The sequence below is a fragment of the Corvus brachyrhynchos genome, unplaced genomic scaffold, assembly GCF_000691975.1.
Source record: "Corvus brachyrhynchos isolate BGI_N302 unplaced genomic scaffold, ASM69197v1 scaffold409, whole genome shotgun sequence".
Classification (NCBI taxonomy): domain Eukaryota; kingdom Metazoa; phylum Chordata; class Aves; order Passeriformes; family Corvidae; genus Corvus; species Corvus brachyrhynchos.
Window position 1 is genome coordinate 3,289,096 of NW_008246059.1, and position 20,167 is coordinate 3,309,262.

A 20,167-nucleotide genomic window follows, 5' to 3' on the forward strand; every position below is an offset into this window, starting at 1 on the left:
ACACACATATGCTTCCATGGAAAAACAACAAAGAACTAGATGAAGAGCTGGCTTTTTTCCTGAGTCTGTCACATGTGTGCATACGCACGCGCACACGGACACACACGTACTCACTCGCTCTCTCCTGGCTTGCAACCCTCAGCACATTTTACAGATATGCTTCCTACTTAATTGCTATGCTGGATTCTCCTAATACCTTTTTGAATTAAGTTGGGTTTCTACAAAGCAATAGTTTGCTGTATGTTTGTATGCGTGCAAATGTGTGTAACGTATATACACATAAAATGTATATTTAGAAAGTGGATATGAGTAACTGCTGTGTCATGTAAATACAGATAATTACAATCTCTCAAGGAAAAGTTTGCAGATATTATATATATTCCTACTTCTGTCTGAGGAGTAAAGAAATTTCTCTGCTGAATAGCTGTTAGTATCTATTTTACAAGATTTACTCATTTTCAGGTACCTAATGTAGCTGCTAGCATGCATGCACGACAATACAATTTATATGGTAAATGGAACCAAATAATGGCTTCACTGAATGTTATGGCTGCACTGAAGGGAAATGTCACGGTAAATAGCTGCCAAATTATGGATCATGCCGAAGTGTCACAACTGCACTAAAGACAAATAGCACTAGAGGCTATTGCCACTGTGACGCTTTTGAGTTATGAAGAAGAGGAGCAGCCTGATGTGAGCCTCTTTGTGTCCTCATTATAGCAAAGGGTTACTGGTGCAGTGTACAAGAAAACCTAGTCCTACGTGGTGGCTAGTTATTAATCTGTTCTTTTCGAATCTAACAGCTGTAGCAAACCAGAAAATCTTTTCCTTGCTTTATGAATACATATAAACACATACAAACAAAGAGAAACCTGCAGGTTTTATGAATGTAAATGTGTACGGGAAATGACTAGTAATGGAAAAATGTTGTAATAAAATAATCTAATCAAAGAATATTATTAAATTTAATATCGTATGTGTCTGAAAGCTTTAGTTGCTTCTTATGCAGATAGATGTGTGAAATATAAGCAATAATGCACTTTCTCTCTTTGTAAAGACTTGAGTAGTAAGGACATTACCAACTAAATTGCTTCTTCTAAACTGAAGTGTGTCCCGGTTTCTTTCATTTTAATGGGAGGGTAATAAAGATGAAAGACTAACATTTTAACTGATGGATCCCTTAAGCTACAGAATAGAAATTTATTATGTTTTGAGGGAATATGCTAAATCCTGAAATGTGGAAAGAAGCAGGGAAATCCCAGGTAAAATAAAACCAATCTAACCTCTTTTTTCATTGTTATTATTATGACATACTTTTATGAGTGGAAAACTACATACTGCTCTTACTTAAGCTGAGAAAACAACACTGATCTTTCTTTTGGGAAAAAAAAATGGGGGGAGCTACTTGGAAAAAAAAAAAGATTTGGAAATGGAGGGACATCACTCAGCAAGTGGTCGCTTCTCTCTGCGATCACTTTTCAAATCCTGCCTGCAGTGTTCAGGGAAGTGAGTTTGATGCTCTGCACACTATTGTACACACCACAAACGTACCATCCATAACACAGCACAATTGTCAGTTGCTGTTTTACAGAGGGGCCAGGGCTGAACAATCATGGTGGATAAATTACTTTTCTATTCTACAGCAAGTGGCTTTCCTACCATGTGAAGCTTAAGGTCACTGGCAGGGCAGCGAGGGGGAAGCTTATATATTAGTTAAAACTAATGCACTAATAGTGTTCAGATAGAGGAACTAAACCAATTAATTAAAGCTAGGTTTGTTCTTTGAGACGGTGGGGGATGACTTGGAGAGTTATTGTACCAAGAGACACGCACGTATATGTATGTGTATGCATTTTACTTTCTTACCACTTCACTTCTTGCTACAATATTCCTGTAGATAACTTGTTTTATTCCTTTTTTTCTTAATATCGACATTAAAACCTTCATAATTCATGATTGAAGAAATTCAGATTTCAGAAATAAGAAAATGTTCTCCAAAGATTTTAAAACTTTAGTAATACATTCTGCTTACAATTTTTACAGTGTAGTCTAAGGGGGGAGGGGAAGAAAAACCTGTCAAAAATTAGGTAGAACATCCTTGAATGGCAATTAGCATGCCCAGGATTTATTTTATGTGCAATGCAGTTGCAAGTAGCTGCTTCTTATTAAATGAAAATCCTGTATTATGTACTTCAGGAACATTCCAACTAATGAGTATGTAATGTCCTTAGTGTAACACAGAACTTCTTTTTGTGTTCACAACCACAAAATGCTGGAAACTTGACAAATGATATCATTTAAGACAGATGCCTGCCTTAGGGACCTGTTTTTTGGCTTCCTGTTTCTGGTTTTTATTTCAATAACATTTGTAATTGCCACAGGATCTGTACCTGCATAGTGTTTTAACTCCTTCACATATGCCCCAATGCATTAACTCCTTGAGTAGGTACCCGGGAATATTTTCTTTTTTCTTCTTCCTTTTTCCTCCCCAGCTGGTGTGTTCTTCCTGCCTCTCACAGGCGCAGATACACACATAAATAAAAGCTGGATCTTATTAGACCAGATGAAATGGTAATGTCAGAGGGGGTAAACACTTACTGCACTTACTGTGTTTTACTAGTGCAAAAGTACATCTAGACCAGGCCCAAGGCAAAACCCAAGAAACTCTGAGGTACAGCCTGCTGATTCTCAGTGAGAGACAGAATTCTGTGTACATGGCTTAGGCACACAATACCTTGATCTCAGTTATACTTTCCAATGTATATTTCCCCTTTAAACTCACATTCTTTACTTAGGTTATAGGGCAGGAGGATTTTTGACATCACTTCAATTGATGCTGGTTATAAGGGGCATTTTGGCAGTGCTGGTTCAACGCAAGTTGTAAGTTGCTGTGCCTCCAGCAGAGCCTGCTTCATGTAAAGCCCTTATCACAGGACAAGAGCAGTTTTCAGCTCCCCAGGCACTCAGCATGGATCCTGGCAGGCTGCAAGAAACCTTCCCACAATCCATAACAGCTCAGAGGTTTTGGTGGTGGCTTATAGCATGTTGTTTCTCTGACTTTTTTTGTAGGTCTTACAAAAAACCATAATAAATGTGCTGTGTACAAGACGCTTACATGAGTCTTTGTAGGGGAATTTTCACTGAGCCACTTCACTAAGTACTGCAGGGTGGAGTAATAACAAAAAAAAGGCTCAGAAAGAGCATGAGCTCTTGGCACCTATTCTTCAGGTGAAACTTTTCTATTTGTCATAAGCAGTTAGCTATCTGGGACTTAACAATGTTTTCTGATGTCATTTTGAAGGAAAAACTCTGCATTCAAGCCTTCTTTCATATGCAGACTGGTTGCACCTGTAGTCTTAAGACCAGTTTATCCCATGAAGTGCTCAACAAACATATCTTTCTTCAGAACTGGAGTTGATGACTCTAAAAACCTCAAGAAATGTCTCTGTTTGCTGCAAGACCAGACAGCACATAATAAAAACCTACCCTCCAGGCTTTCTGTAAGAGGAGGGGGAAGTCTTTCTCTTCTGTCACAGGAGGGAGGTCAAAAGGACCAAGCGAGTGCCAGACCAAGTCACTTCTGCTGTTCTAGGGTTCATTTTCAGAGAAAGTAGGCAGGCACACAAATCTCATTATGCGTTACGAGGATCTGTGCAAAGGCTTCTTGTGCTCTGTCTTAAAACCATACCCCTAAGGGACTCATTCACAAAGGGAATAGAAGGAAAGGAAATTTGTATATTTTCTGGAAGCAGTAAGACATGACATGCAGTGCGGTTCTGGCTGATTACAGCATGCCTCAGGTGAGCTGGGAGGCACGAGGCTGCCAGCCAAGTGATTTCAACCACCCAAGAAAGAGAACTCTACAGAAATGCATTGTGTGGCATGTCTGATTGCTACAAAGAAAAACACTCCGGCTTCATTCACATTGGCATGGCATTATTGGCATGACTGCTCCTGGCAGCCTATTGGAAAGTTTTATTTGCATCCAGAGTTTTGAAAGCCATTTCATAACATTAAACAAGAATAATGCTGAAAACGCCTGGCTTATTTGCCCCTTGACACCTATGTGTAATCCCTCATTGAAGCCCTAATGAGGGGTTCTCCTTGGGTCGTGTTACTTTCAAAATAACCCCTGCATACAACTAGCATAATGTACCTTTCCTTCCTGCATAGGGTGTGGCAAGAGTAGCCAGATGAAAGTGAATAACATACATTATTTTTCCTGTATCCTGAGTAATCGAGATGCAGAGTCAGTTACTGTATCATTTGACTTCTTACTGAGCTGGGAAACCTCAATCTGCTATCACAAGTGCCTACAAATAAGAGAGATATTGAGTCAGTTTCTTCTCCTGGGAATGTAAATGAGGAACAAGAATAACGCTCTTGAAACAGTGTAAAAACAGTCTCTGAGGAGAACCTGGCTCTTATTTCTGTGTGTGTTCATGCTGCTGGAAAAAACAGTTCTAACACACAGACCTGCCTAACCTCAAGCTGTAGTGAAATTTCCCAGGGCCTCCAGATAACTCCCAAAGTCTTGGGAAATTCAGTTCAGTGTTTGCTGTCAGTGATGTTGTAAGAGCTATGGTGGCAATGGCAGCAGCTTTGCAAGTTCTGAGCTCTTGGATGATGGGTGGTGGCAAAGCAAACCTTGCTCTGGAGGAACTGCTAAAAAGGCAAACCTCCAGTTCCCAGGTATTCTTCTGTAAATGAATTGGGCTGTGAGGGACAGATTATTGTCCATCCTAGTTCAAAAAACAGCTTTTCCCCTCACTCCTGTAAGTCACAATCTTAACTTACTTGATAGCTACTTTTTTCATCCCTTCTCCCTTTTTCTCTCTGCCTCCCTCCCTACTCCCAACAAAAAATAAAGGGTGAAAATAGTAATAGAGAGGGGGGCTGCTGGAAGTGTTTCAAGCTTTTCTCTCCCTTTTCAGCCGGGGGTAGGTCAAGTTGTCTTGTAATATATGTAAACCTAAAAAGCACAGAGGTTTGCCTATATGCTCTTGCAACGAAATTTGAGTAGATTTATGGCACATATATACAGTTTACATATTACCACAGAAACAGATAATTTTTCTTTTCAACGTGAGAGATCTTTTTTAGCTACACAGGGGAAAAAAACCCAAAACAATCCACCAAGATCTTTTTCCGCCTGTGTGATTTAATTTTCAGTGTCTTTCATTCTGTTGATGTGATGAGGCAACTTCTTTTGCATTTCTTCCTTTCTTGTTTGTGAAAAGCTGCCATGTTCAGCAGTCACAAAACACGCATCATGGTGCAAAGAGGAAAGAGCCAAATAGTCCTCCTTTTCCACAAACTTGAAATTGTAGCAATGCAAAACATTTCAGCATTGGGTCACATGGTATGAACTAGAATCCTGCTAGATGAGTGGTGGGCTGTAGATAAAAGATGCTGTAGAGACGAGGGTTGTATCTAGCAGGAGCAAAAAAGGGATGTTGATAGTGGTGTCTTCAGGTGACTGGAGAAAAGCCAGTCTGCTTCAGCTCAGATGAGTTCAGGCTTTCCCCCCTCCCATGTACATCAGATACAATCCTAAATCTAACAGAAGTGCTTCACAAATATACTGCAGTAAGCACTAATGCCAGTGTCCTTCCTTTCTAGATTATTTTATTCCATCTTCCTGGCATTATGTCACATTTTCAACTAATTACAGACAATGCAAGGTGGGAAGGTGAAAGCAATTATTTCTTTGCTTCCAGAAATAGAGTCAGAAGTTTAGCAGTCATATATAAATGGCAGCAGTACCTCTTTAACATTTTCAGTAAACAAAATTTTGATAGTGCCTTCATGATGGCTGGAGGGGAATGGTCATTCAGGCCATTCTCATAATAATTTTTCCAGAGTACAGCTGACAACCATACTTATCCAAATGATGGAAAGGTTTCTTGGTCCTTGAAAACTACCCATACTGTACCAGAGAGAATATAGAGAATGTTGCTGTTCCAGTGCTTTCCTATCTGCCACACAGTAGAGTGAAAAGGTTGAACAACCCCCAGTTCTGGCAGTTGTACATCAGGCAATATGAACGAAGGTCTGAAAACAAGCATATTTGCTCTAAGAATCTGTCACTCCAAGAAGATACAGTTTCAGAGTGTTGTGGGTGACTTAATCTCTTCGCTCACTGCTGTATTTAAAAAAACCACTTACCCTAACAGTCCTATGCTCTGTCCCAGGGTTGCCCATGTTCTGTGCCTGGCAGGCTGGCTTTGCTCTGAAGCACACCAGCTCTCCATACCTTGTATATTTTAATGCCGACACTGATCTTCAATCAGCCTTGCTCTGGCCTTCCAGTGAAAATATGCCAAAATGTCATAGGTTTCCAAATGAAATGCAAATACTGAACTTTCTGAAATTTACTGATAGTATTTTACTCCTTTACTGCATCTGAACTGTACCAATGAGGCACATCAGAAACAAGAGTTTAAGGTTCCTGACAGCAAAGGTCTTTGCACTTGCCACTCCACAGGTGTCTCAGCTGGATGGTCTGTGGCACCTTGATGATCTTAAAGGTCTTGTCCAAACGAAACGATTCTACAGTTCTACCTCCCATGAGGAATATGAGCCCCCTGCTTGCTTGCTCAGTCAGCACAATGCAAAAAAGCAATGAAATACTCAAAGTCAGGTCAGACTACCTTTTGTCATACGTAACTGTTATTACACAGATGTCACAGAAGCAGGTGCAAAATAAATACCTGGATAATGGAAACCATTTGCTTTGCCTTTAGCCACAGGCATCAGGTCTGATTTACTTGTGGCTGGCAGCTAAGAGAGCAAGGGAGAGCCTATAGGTCCCTACAGCCAGGCTCACTTTTATTTGCTCAAAGATGGGGAAAGATAGCCACAGTGGAAGCTGCTCCAGAGGAGATCATCTTATTTTTCACCCGTGCCCTCTTCCTCATGTTCCCTACTATTCTGCCAGAGCAGGGAGATTTAACTGAGCCTTGAATCCATGCTTATGCACTGCCCTTTCATCATTTGGACCTTGGTGGATGTACACAATCTGGAGCAGTCTTTGCTCAAGGCAAACAAAGTAAAGGAGGAGAGTGACATTTCAGTCTTTCATTGCAGAGTCATTCAGGTCACTCACAGAAATTATAGACACCAGCTCCAGCAATGTTAACAGCCAACTTTAGATTATTAACCATCCTTTTGATAGCAGTGCATTTATGGTGCCAGTGCACAGAGAATTCCTCCAAATTACAGGGTGTCCTAACACAGCCGGTCAAACCACATGGACCTCTTGATGCAGTAAGCAGTATAATTAAACCTGTTTTCTCATTTGTACTTTCCTAGCAGCACTCAAAATATGCTCTCGACCACTGAATGCTGCTCTTTGCATCAGGCTATGAAAAGAGATAAGAGCGAAGGGTGCCTTAACAATAGCTCATTAAGAAGACATCAACCATTTTCTTTTATTGCATTATTTATATTTTGGGTGATAATACAACACTTTTTCCAGGGCAAAGTGCACTCAAGAAGCTTATTGGCCTGTAGGTGGTTTCATTTGATTAGATTTAGAAGGGGGAAAGCTACAGAAATTTCTTTTACCTGCTGTTTTCCTGAAAGACCTGAACTTTTTCTTACCCTCATCAGGCCATATATTGTCAATACCTTTGAGATCCACCAAACTTCATTAGCCCTTTCAGATGCTTCTGGGAAAGGCAGCGACTGTTTTTTATCCCCTAAGGCTCTAGAAATTCTTCGCTGAAACAATCACTGGCATGCCTGGTAGGATCCATTTTTTAATATAATGACCTTCTGTGTACAAGCAAACAAACATGAAGAGGACCTAAACATTTAGATCACAAAGCTGTTTTCACACAAAGGAGTCCACATTAAAAAAAAAAAAACCTCAACCAAAAATAGTAAAAATACAGATAATGGTCATGAATGCTTATTTTCATTCCTTAAATTGTATTTTATAGTTAGTTGAGCACTCCATTAATTATAGTCTTTCCTCATATTTTTTCTTTATTCCCCTACAGAGCTATTTTCACTGTCTAATGCTGCTGCTGTACATTTTGGTACCTATGTAAAGATCCAAGAATAAATTTTGGCCCTGACCATGGAATATTTACTCACTTTGAAATGTAAGTATAAGAAGTGGAACTGATTAACTGGAAACTGCAAGAGCTGAGAATTCCTTACTTACTATAATTCAACTTCTGTCTCTTTAACTTTTCTTTCTTTTGCTTCTCCGCTATAAATAATACTAATGATTATTGTAAAAAAACAAAAACCCAAAACCCAACAACAAAACAAAACAAACAAAAAAAACCTCCCACCCAAAGCTGGGAGAGGCAGAGGGGATAGAAATTTTCAGACATTCCAAAGAGAACACGAGAAAATTTAGGTTGAAAATAGAGGCTATGGCATCTAAGGAATGTATGCCAGGTCTCCTCCTTGCTGTGGAGAGGGACTCTGTTAGAGTTCATAGGGTGTGAGTGGATCCCCATGCCTGTATATAAGAATTAATTAAGAGACCAGACAGCTCTAGAAAGAACTGCTCCTCATACTCTTTAAGCCCTGAAAGTGTCCACTAAATATGCTTACTGTGAAGAAGAATGGCATCTTAAAACTAGCTGAGAAAACACTGTTTAAGGTATTAATATAAAGTACAAGTACCTTCAGTATCTGAAAGAGTCTTGTAGCTAAAAAAAAACCAAACACCAAACCCAAAGAAATATGGGCAAAAGATTTCTGATTTTCAAAAGACTGTATATACTATTCACTGCCTTTCTGAATTACAGATCACTAAGATCTCCACCCAGAAATGCAATGTACTGGTATTCATCTTGTCGATGATATATACTCAGAGGGCTATTTCTCTAATTGATGGCTTCATCATTCAATTCAAGATGCATAAGGATAGCTATTGTTATCTAACACTATCATATGTTCCTATTGTTCCACACTTCCCTCCTTGTCAATAGCATCCAAGATATCCTATTTAAATCTTCTAGATAGCAAACGAAAGGTGCATTATTTGTTGACTCCATACATCGCATTATTAAGCATTTGTGAGCAACCTGCACATCTCCCCACTGACATCTTTAAATATTCAATTAAAATCGGATGAGAGAGTACACCAATACAAATAAATACTCAGTTATACGAAGGCTTTGCATTGAATTCTTAAATTATTCTAATACAGGTGCTTGCTAGCAGGCATTCAGTTGAAATCAGGACAGTGATGCGAGTGTGAGAATGAATGGTGTATGCAAGGGAGAAAGGCAGATTGCTTTATGGCGGAGTCATGGCAGAGGTTTGACAGGAAATGCTTCTCCCAGAACAGCTAAGCAGGGAAGGAGAACCCTATTATATGGATGAGCAGGGCCAGCACTGGCATCTTGTCATTCTAACTTGTATAAGTAAGCAAGCTTAATTGCTCCTTGTCTTTTCAAGATGACTTTCCACCAACAATCTCATTATCACACACATATGTTTATTGCACATATTCAAGTCCCTTCGTGCAGACCTGAATGCAATGAGGAGAGCAGCAATATTGCGTTATCCAGTAGCATTGTTTTTCTTTTTTTTTTTTTCCCTTTAACCAGACTGATGTGACCTGCCTTCTCCTTCTGCAACTAACAGGGTGACCAGAGGCAGTGGAATGTACACCAGGACTGGAAAGAATAGAACCAGAGGGAAAGCAAGCTGTCAAGAGAACAGTGTACTGAAGAGGAAAAATGTAAAACATGACTTCTGTTTACCATGATTAATATGTAAAGTTAACATGTTTGTCATGGAATATATTAATATGTATGTTTTCCCATTATGTAGATCTTTTCTTACATTACTTATTGGAAAGGGATATAATCACAATGATGGGGCAAGAATGCCACTTAAAAATTAGGTGATGCCCAGTCAACATAATATAACCACTAGAGTGTCATTTCTGATTTAGATGTGGTGATACAGTATAATTGCCACTGGGAAGAAATTAAAATGGCTGTTAGTGATAAATAAAATGACAAGAAGGAGGATCCTCCTTCACATATAATTCCAAGCAAAATACAGCTGCTGACTTCCTTGAGCACTTGGTGCCGTTCATTGATAAAGAGGAAACAAGCAGGTTTTGTGCAGCTGCATGGCCATAAGAGCTGCCCTGTGCTTTCCCAAGCTCAAACATAGACGCCATAGGTCTAACAAGATTTCACCATGCTATTTCCACTCAGGGGAGGTGTAATAGTGAAGCTCGCATGAAGTGAGTATTAACACTGCTCTAGCAGAAAGCACTGTAGCTAGCAAACAGAAAGATAAGCAAAACCAGAGTAAAGGCAGGGAAACAACAGTGCAGGTGGATACTTTTCAAAACCTCCAAATACTCCTGCCTTGTCTCTGTAAACATAGGCAGCCTTAGCTCACGGATCAAAAGACCTTCATACATTTGTTTTATATCATAAATGTGTTGAGAATGAGCTACACGAAGCATCATTCACCCACTACACATGGCTTGTTAGCCTAGTCAAGAGCATCTTTCAACTCATTCACACATTAAAAGCCAGGAAATCAACATTTGATTACTAGTTCTAACATTAAGATCAAAGACCATATCTTCCCATCTGTGAAGAGCAAGAGCCAAATTGCTTTCTCCTCTCTTTGCATTTCCAGAAGAATTGAAGAGTCGAAACACAAAATCAACGTTATACTCCACATCCCATGAATAACACAGTTCCAGCCTATAAAAACACAAATCAGCCACTATAACTTACATACATTTTCTTGGAAAGAAGTGTAATTGAATCTGTAGTCACATCTTCACAATACTCCCAGTCTGCAGTTATCCAAAGTTCAGAGTGGTTTGATCCACAGGTGTTATCCTAATGTATAAAATTACAACACCTCTTAAAAGGGAAAATACCATATATCTGCCATTTGCTCTTCTTTTGGTATCTTCAAAATCAGATGGTGGTGTAAGTGTTATATTAAATGAAATCACTAACTTAAAACCACAAAACCAAAACTGAAACAGGCAGGGTAAGTCAATTTTATTTCATTATCATAGTTAGGTTTTTACTTACCTGTCGGTCAAAGAAGCTTAAAAATATAAATAAATAAAAATCAGCCTTAACCTGGAGAATAAGTCTGTCCACTTTCAGGTGAAACCTGTTTGTTGATTCTGTTCTAGCTAATGCAAGATCTTCTTCAGGGGGTTTACTCTTAGGCACATGTAGCCAAACCATAGCAGGGGCAGTGAAAGAAGAGAAGGTGAAAAAATGTATAAGGTGTAACATGCTTTCTAAAATATGGCAAATTAACACAGAAAAGACCCTAGTGAAACAGCTGAATCACTGACCTAGCATTTTGAGATACACAGAATTGGGGTTTTTTGGTGGTCTGTTTTACTACACAGCAAGTGAAAGGAGTGCAGAGCTCAGCCAGCCCCCAGCTAATTGCTTTGACTCTTTTGTATGAAGATAATTTGCTGATAAATTGTTACAGACACATTTGGGCAACAAGTTTTTATAGGATGCCTGGTGCTCTTTATAATGCAATTAGTGTTATTTAATATACATGTTTTCTTATGCATTGTTGTTCTTTCACTGGCAAACAATAACAATGAAATCTGCACCTTCAAGTGGCTGAATCTTTCCTCATGTTTCCTGGATTTGAGCTGCCTTTTGGGAGCAGAGTCATCAAAGGAAAAAGCCTACCTAATGTTTAGTAAAGGGCGTTTTATTTTAATGTCTGTTTGGGAAAGTTAGAAGAAGAGAATGTGGACTGAGGTTGATCTTCTTCCTTTGCCAGCTTTACAAAAGACACTGAGAACAGTTTATTTTAGAAAGCAAAGCATTTTCATCTGCTCCAAAGGAGCTGCAAAGAAAAGCCTTCCTGTGAGTTCACATGTTGAAAGACTCCTTGCAGTATCTGCTCAAGCATGCTGTGGATAGGTAATGAAAAACCACCAATTCAGACATCTCCAAACCTCTGCTCACCCGCAAAGTATCAAGGAGGCACCAGGTCTGCATCTCTTCGAGCAGTGGTAAGGTTCTCCAGGTGACAAGTTCTCCATGTATGTGTCCTTTTGTGCAGGACACACCCCTACCATCAGGTACTGCAATGGTGCTACATGCCTGGTCTACCTTTAAGCCATGCTGACATTTGTGTGCAAGGTGTCCCTCCCTGTACCATGGGGGACCCAGTCTTGTAGCCCTGAAAAAGAAGTGTTCTGAGCACCTACCTGAGATGCAAGCAGGGAACAGACTTAAATTCGTGTCTTCCAAGGTGATTCAAATGCACACTTTTTAGAAGCGTCCTAACCACAAAAATACAGGGACTTTTTTTTTTTTTTAATAGGGATACCCCTTTTTGAAGCTATTCTGCTTACCATAAATTAAATGTAGCAGAACTCAGACACCCTGTTCTTGACTGGCCATCATAATCACTATACCTGAAAGCCTCTTTCTTTCTCACTAGCTGCAGTGCTTTCTTGTGCATTACCTTATTTTATAGGATCTCTTGCACAAAGAGTAGAGGTGCTGCTCTGCTGCCTGAGAGTCCTGTTAGCACAGTATTTGATTCACAATTTCCCACCCTGTTACTACTGCCTCAAACTACCTAAAGCTTTACATCTGGACACCTATAGGAGCAAACAGATCATGATCTAAGCACTTTTAGTACCTACATTTGACGCAGAAAGTATTATTCACTATTCAGCAAAGGCTCTGGGTCCTAGATGTGCTCCAGAGATTCAAATGAATCAGGAAATGGAGCTCAAGTTTCTTCTCTCTCCTGTGACCATGCTAACAACTGAGCTAAGCAGTTATGCTCAGTCTCCCTGGCCTAGTAAATGTTTAAATCCCACACAAAACACATCAGCAAGAATCCCTGAAACAGCCCCACCCCAAAGGCAGTTATGCAGCCTGTTGTGACAATCCTCGGTGGCTCTGCCTGGGACCACTGTGGCTTTCACAGGTTCAGGTAGTGTGCAATTACCAGGACTGGAATTTAACCAGAATTATCACCCATATCCTGTGAAAATTCACAGAATCACAGAATGGGTAAGGTTGGAAGGGACCACAGCAGGTCCAACCTCCTGCTCTGATCCAACCTCCCTGATCAAGGAGGGTCTCCTAGACTGCATTGCACCGGATCAAGTCCAGATGGTTCTTGAACATCTCCAGTGAGGGACACTCCACACCCTCTCTGGGCAACCTGTTCCAGTACATGGTCACCTGCACGTAAAGAAGGACCTGTGAGTCCTGGTAGGTGACAAGTTGACATGAGCTGGAAATGTGTCCTTGTGGCCAGGGATTCCTTGTGTGGGATCCTGGAATGCATTGCAAAGAGTGCGGCCCGCAGGTCAAGGGAGGTCATCCTCACCCTCTACTCAGTCCTGGTGAGGCCACATCTGGAGTGCTGTGCCCAGTTCTGGGATCCTCAAGACAAGAAGATACTGGAGAGGGTCCAGTGGAGGCCACAAAGGTGATTTGGGATCTGGAGCATCTCTTTCATGAGGAGAGACTGTGGGAGCCGGGGCTCTTTAGTCAGTTGAAGAGAAGACTGGGAGGGGATCTCATTAATGCATGTAAATGTCTCCAAGGCAGGTGCCAAGAGCATGGTGCCAGACTCTTTTCAGTGGTGCCCAGCGACAGGACAAGGAGCAATGGCCATGAACTAAATCACGAGAAGTTTCACCCAACATGAGGAAGAATTTCTTTACATTGAGGGTTGCAGAGCACTGGAACAGACTGTCTGGGGAGGTCATGGAGTCTCCCTCGCTGGAGACATTCCAGACCCACCTGTGCACATTTCTATGTAAGCTGCTCCAGGTGATCCTGTCTTGGCAGAGAGGTTGGTCTAGATGATCTCCAGAGGTCCCTTTCAACCGTAACAACACTGTGGTTTTGTGATTCTGCCCATTGCCTTTTGTCCTGTTACTCGGCACCACTGAGAAGAGCCTGGCTTCATCTTCTTGACACCCTCCCTTCCCTTCCTTAACAATCACTGCCAATCAGGACCTTGGCTTTGCACCTTGCTGAGAGAATTGCAAGGTGTCTTCAGTGGGGTGTTTACTCCAGGGAGATGGTGTGGGCCAAGCAGAACACTGGGGGGAAGTCCTGCCTGCTAGCTCCTCAGTAGAAGCTCTTTGTCACCCTCCCCACAAAACTCCTGCCTCACCCCAGCCCAGTTCAGCCTGGTAATGTCTATGGGATTATTTTTTTAACCACAGGCCATAGCACTGTATATTTATGAAAGTACTTTATAAAAGACTTTCAGTTTTATATCCTGAAGAAATACCCAGAACCTTTGCAAACTTTGTACTTCCCTGCTCTTTCCCACATGCTGCATGGCCAGTTTGAAGTACAAGTATGAAAATGCACCAAATCATCCCAGAAAATTCCCTGTACCTAATTTCATTTTTTTCCTAATTTCAGAGAGGCAAATCTTTCTGAGAAAAGGATTTCCCTTTGGCCACCACTGACCAAATGGATATGGAAGGCAGGAGAGAGTAATCGGAGCCAGCACCTTGTTTTCCCCAGCCGGATGGCCAGTGCACCACGTGGCACCTCTAGCCCAGCCCTCTCTGTTCCTGCAGTGCTATTCTTCAACGGGAGGCAGAGGGCTATCTGTGATCATGGAGAACTGTGGGGATAAAAATGAACTGTAAAGTAATATTTATGGCTCCAAATGGAGAGCGATGAGACAAAAAACAAATCCCCTGTTTGAATTCCTGTGTTACTTTCAGAGAATTAACAAAATCTAATGAGCATTTGTTATTGTACTGTTCTCTTATACCAGTCATGGAAATAATTGCACAGATTTCTCAATCTCTCCCACTTCCTGAGCCTTGCTTTCAAATACATTATTTCATGTGTGCCATCTGAGATGGGGTAGTGAGCTGGCACATGACACATGCTGGAAAAAGGGGCCAGCTAAAACAAAATGTTAAGTGGCACAATTAGTCCTCAGCGAGGGCTTGATTCAGCCCAAGCATGTCTCAGATGTGCCTAACTTTAAGCAGGCACCCAAGTGCCCTGCTGAAGGAGAAGAGTGGAATTGCTTGCATTCTTGGAGTGAAGCACGTGGAGTTTAAGAGCTTTGTGGAATCCCAGCCTAAACTAATAGCATTGTATTTCTTGTTAGCCGAGAACAAAAGCAAGCCAGTTTGGGATCATGCTGACCTAGATGCTATCAGAGGTTAGCAAAAATGACTGGTCAGACCTGTCAGGACTAAACAGCTGCATCAAGCAATGGGGGGGAGCTCTAGGGGAAGGAGGGCGCCCGAGTTGCGAATAGAGAGACAGAGGAGCAGGAGGAAAAGATGGAAACTGCGTGTCCTGAATACGCATGAATGTGTGTGTGCGTGTGTGTGTGTGTGTGTGTGTGTTCTCTGCAGCTGAAGCTCTGGTCTTGTCATTTGCATATACACAGATCACTGGACATCTTTCGCCCAACCTTTCAGAAAGAACCTTATGGCACCATGACTCCCATGCTCTCAGCACTCCTTGGGCTCCATTTCCATAAATTACAGTACAAAAAGGATAATAGCCTGTTAGCAGTCCCAGCACTGTCTGACATACAAAGCACCAAGAGCAGGAGTATTTTCCTTGCCATCCTGTGCCCCTCTTGTGGACCAGGTGTAGCCCCACTTGCAAAATGTGGTACTGTACCAGCAATTTCTGACCTGATTGCAAAGCTAACTAAAGCTAATTTATCATGACAGGCTAATCAGGATGACAAGGTTGGGTAGGTGACATTTTCCAAAATCTCCAATTTTTAATTTTTTTTTTTTAATCCTCTTAGCAATTTATTTTCTGAATAGCAAAGTTTTCTCCAAGAATGTTCCAAAACATAGTCAAGGTTAACCATGCTGTGAGCTTATTCAATATTTATGATTCTTTTTTATTTTTACTAGGACTTTTTGGGGACTCCAAATAGTCCATTAATCAAACCGAGTGACAAAATAGGCCATTTGACAATTTGTACAGGGGCTGCATATTTTTTTTTCTGTTCAAGAATAAAGAACCAACTTAACTTCATCAACAGTTCCTGATTAATTGTTACAAAGTGTCATCCATAAATTTTCCTTCGATCTAATAATCCTTTCAGAAGACTTAACAATATCCCCAGTGATTTGGGTTTTTATTGAGGGCTGAGTTCCTGGAGAAGCAGTGACACAAATAGCTCAAGTGAACTGAGACACCTCCGTGGACAGTCTTCACAGGGTTGACAGTTCTGAAATACAATTATCAGTGTGATCTGCTTAAGAATTCATCATCAGCTCCTGCCTTCTGAAGACTTAAAAAAATACCGAGGCATACAAAGAAAAAGAGGTGATAAGAAGGCATCATTTTCTTCCAGCCTCATAACTGTAAATTGAAGAAAATTATTTTCTTTGCCTGCAGCTCATTGGCATATAGGCAGCATTATATTATAATTTCATAAGCATAAATCCTTTGAATAAATTTCAGAAGAATAACTGAATTAGAAATGCAAGTAAAGTATCTAAAAAACTTAACTGTACTAGGCAGGAAAAACTGGATGTGAGTAAAACTGGCATGGGGAGATTTACTGTCTGCCTGCTCATCCTCTGTCTGTGAAGGGAATACTCCCCCACTCCTCCCACTAACCTGATCCAGCTAAGGTAAATTTTAAGGAGGAAAAAAAAATGTTAATTTCAACCATCATTTCCATACACAGCAGGAAAATATGAAATCTAACCCACCTTGCTGCCTTCTTTTACAGAATTTCAGCTGTATTTCATCATTAATTAATCTTGGAGATACAACAGGCTTGGGGTTTGTTGTAATTATTGTTATTTGTTTATTTATTAGTAGTAAGCATATGGGAGATCAAAAGCATGCCTCCCAACTGTTCCCTAGCAACAAGTCAGTCAGTTATTCACACAGAAGTCGTCCAACCTTCCCACAAAGTGAATCTGGGTTGCAGTGCTCCCGCAGCGCCATCCTTGCCCCATCCCATGGGCTGAGGGATGCTGCAGGTGCTGATGCTCTCTGATGTCCAGCCAGGGGAACTACACAAGTGTCTGCTAAGGGGCAGAAATAACTCACCTTTTCTGAAAAGCCCTGGGGAAAGGCTTGATTTTATAGTTGCATCATAAGATGATTGCAAGTCAGGAGATCAAAGTTAAGCCCTGTTCTTTACTTCCTGTCCAATTTGGGCAAGTACTCGCTCCTCAGTTACCTGCCTGCCTGCCGTTGGGAATTTAGGCTCTCATCTCTTTGTGACTCAGCTATTCACTTTTAAAATGGACACCCTAGTATCGTATTCTCCACTATATTTATTTTTTTCCCTGCTTTTTCTGTTATGATGTGTATGTTACTATTATGGTACATTTTCAGTTGGCCTGGATTGCTAAGGCCACTGCTGACTTTGGTGCAAAACTCTTATGATTTTAACTGGAGATGGTTCAGTATGAACCTGAAGTATGAAGAGCACTAATTACCATCCTGGTTGCCTGAAGTAATGTGAAACCCTCACAACTGCACCTTTAAAGCCATGTGTGTTTCCACTTTTTTAGATTGATCTATTAGTTGTTCACAGAGGCAGCATAGCTCCTGTAAGGACAACAGAGCCAGGGGCAGTGGCTTTATTTTAGCTTGCTCCTGTCTACAGCGAGGGTAACCAGATCATCTTCACTGTTGCCCAATTTTTCATTCAGAATACACCTTCTGCCTGGAAGAGGTGCAACACTTCTTGCAGTTTCTGTGTCTGCCTTGCAGAACAAAGTATGGCAACATGAACATGTCCCTCATGTAGAGGGCAATTCACAGCCGTCACAGGGCACAGTGCTCTTCTCCTGTCTTCTACAAGCTGTGTAAGTATTAATGGGTTACACCACGCCCTGAATTTACTGCAGTTTCAACACACAAAACATACAAGTGTTGCGTAGTGTGAGCTGCTCAGCAAGCACCAACCTGAAGGACCACAGGGGAAAACAGCAAACATAATTCTGTAATATTATTATGTGCTATGGCTCATCAGTGGACTTCGAAAAACAGATTTACAAGTGATGTAAAGTTTATATGGGACTTAGGGTATGAATCAGATGTTCATTTAGACTAGACAATAGGAAAATTAGGCTAGAGGGGATCTCAAGAGGTCGCCTGGTTCATATTGCTAATTTCTGCTGGGATCTCTGTATAGCTAAATTAGTCACGAACAAGGAATATGTTTGCTCCCAATATTACTAGAAGAAATTGTGTATGTGTGAGGGGAGAGTGGGAGGATCAGCTTTCCTAAATAAACTGCATAAGTCCGTGGATAATTTCCAAGGACTCATAACCCTTTTTGGATCACAGAGAGTTTTCCCTGTAACACAGTGGTCAATAGCTGCAATGTGCTCCAGTCTCTAGTGACCCTCTCAGCAAGGGCTGCTTCATGCCAGTCTTCAAATCTGGTCCCTCAGAGATCTTAGCAGATGAACTATAAGGAAAAAAATCACACACACACAAAAAAAGAAATCTGTTTCCTTGATCCTTGGACTTCTCTCCCACTCAAGAATAACGGAGCCACTTTTATCTTGAACTATTAAAAATATTCATTTTGCCAGAGACCAGGCCTGGAACATTTTATCCTGATAACTAAAGCATCTGGAAAGCTCTGAGCAACTCGAAACAGAGGATTAGGATGGAAATGCTCAGCTGTATACTACATACATAACTACCACTATTGCAGCTGCTTCTGTGGCTGGCTGGATCTTGCACTCAGTGCCTTTTCACTGGTTTCCCTGAGATTCAGAGAAAGGAGATTTTAGTGGCCCCAGCTTTCTGTTTTTCACATTGTGTGTTCATGATGTCCAAAATAGCGGTTACCTACTTATTAACATCCTACCAGATTATCAAGATTAAATAATGCATTCTGAGGTGAATCAAGGATGTGTCTTCATATTCACCAACTCACTAAAGCAAAGTGACTTAAAAAGTTTCCTGGCTTGATTTTAATAAGGGTGCATGGGGGTTCTTTTCTCCTGTAACTCTTCCCTGTTTCTGCCCTGGCTTCACATGCATATGGGACTAGTAACTTTATGTGGTTTTAACTTCCCTGAGGCTATTGACATAGAGCATAGCAAGAGAGGAGGCAGCAGAGCCTTAGACTGTGTGGTATTTATCCCAGATTTTTCTCTTTTGATCAATGAAAAGAGAATTTTTATCCATATGTAGAATGTTCCTACCTACTCACCTGTGTCTTCCCAGACTTTCATGCCAGGCAATGTAACCAGGAGTTGCTGTGATTCACAGAAGAACTGAAGTAGATGCTACTTACAGATAGAGAGCATTGCTCTCTCACGTAAGATGTGGAGCCTTATGATTTCAGCTCTGGGATCAGGGATTTCTACCTCCAGGATTAGCCAAGATGGTGGCTGTCACAAGAAAGGATATTTGGTGGGTGAAAAGAAGCCATCGGGAGGCTCATGCCCCAGGAATAGGCAAACTAGACTGTGAGCAAAGAGGGAAAGGGGCATTTATTTTCATGGATTGAGGTATTGCTGTCAGCCCACCCTGGTCAGAACACACACACACACACATGCAGGCATGCAGACAAGCAGGGTTAGTGGTGATGCCTTTTCCTGGTCTTAAAATCAAGAGTCAAACATGGTTAGAAGGGAAAAAGGGATTTTACCTTGGTATTTATTTTAAGGATCCTTAGGTGCACCACGGCCAGGTTGAATGTACCCCAATGCACACTGCAGTGCACACCCACAATAGATCAGGTATATGATTATAGGTCTTACCAATTAGCATATCTATCAAATATTCCCCAGTGAGAGGCTTAAATGAGCCCCCTGCCCTGAGGAACCTTCCCCTGGATGGTTCTATCTTAGTTTACAAAAAGTGTTCTGGAGAGGACCTTGGAGTCTGGGGCACACTGATCCCTAACTACAAAGCTTCTAAAATGTTTGGTCTCCTAGCTGAACAAACAAGTCCAAGAATATAGGCTAAAAGCACTAAGAACATGGAAGTTGTAAAAAGGTGTAACAGGGGTACAAAAGAAAAGGCAAAAAATCATCATGGCGTCAGTGGAATGGCTAAATGGTGGCAGCTAACCTTCTCCCTGCGTACAGAGAGCAACATCCGACCTGTGAGGAATCCCAGCAGTTTGGGCACTGATGGCAACTACAGGGCACTTCTGTTCTCCCCTGCTTGGCACAGCCACAGCAAAGCAAAGGTGTGAAGTT

General features: G+C 41.2%; 1 protein-coding gene across 5 annotated transcripts in view; it reads left to right on the top strand.

Annotated features, from left to right (window-relative positions):
* The window catches only part of ZADH2 (zinc binding alcohol dehydrogenase domain containing 2), a 36,434-nt gene that overhangs the window by 10,710 nt on the left and 5,557 nt on the right, over nucleotides 1–20,167 (top strand). Inside the window, exons 2-4 of one of the 5 annotated variants that reach the window (XR_001865856.1) lie at nucleotides 8,007–8,111; nucleotides 9,579–12,007; nucleotides 14,403–14,795. The gene's annotated coding sequence lies outside the window, so the exon portion shown is untranslated. Of the gene's footprint in view, nucleotides 1–8,006; nucleotides 8,112–9,578; nucleotides 14,796–20,167 lie in introns of those variants that run through there. The other 4 variants (XR_001865857.1, XR_001865858.1, XR_001865855.1 and 1 more) reach the window with 4 other exon arrangements.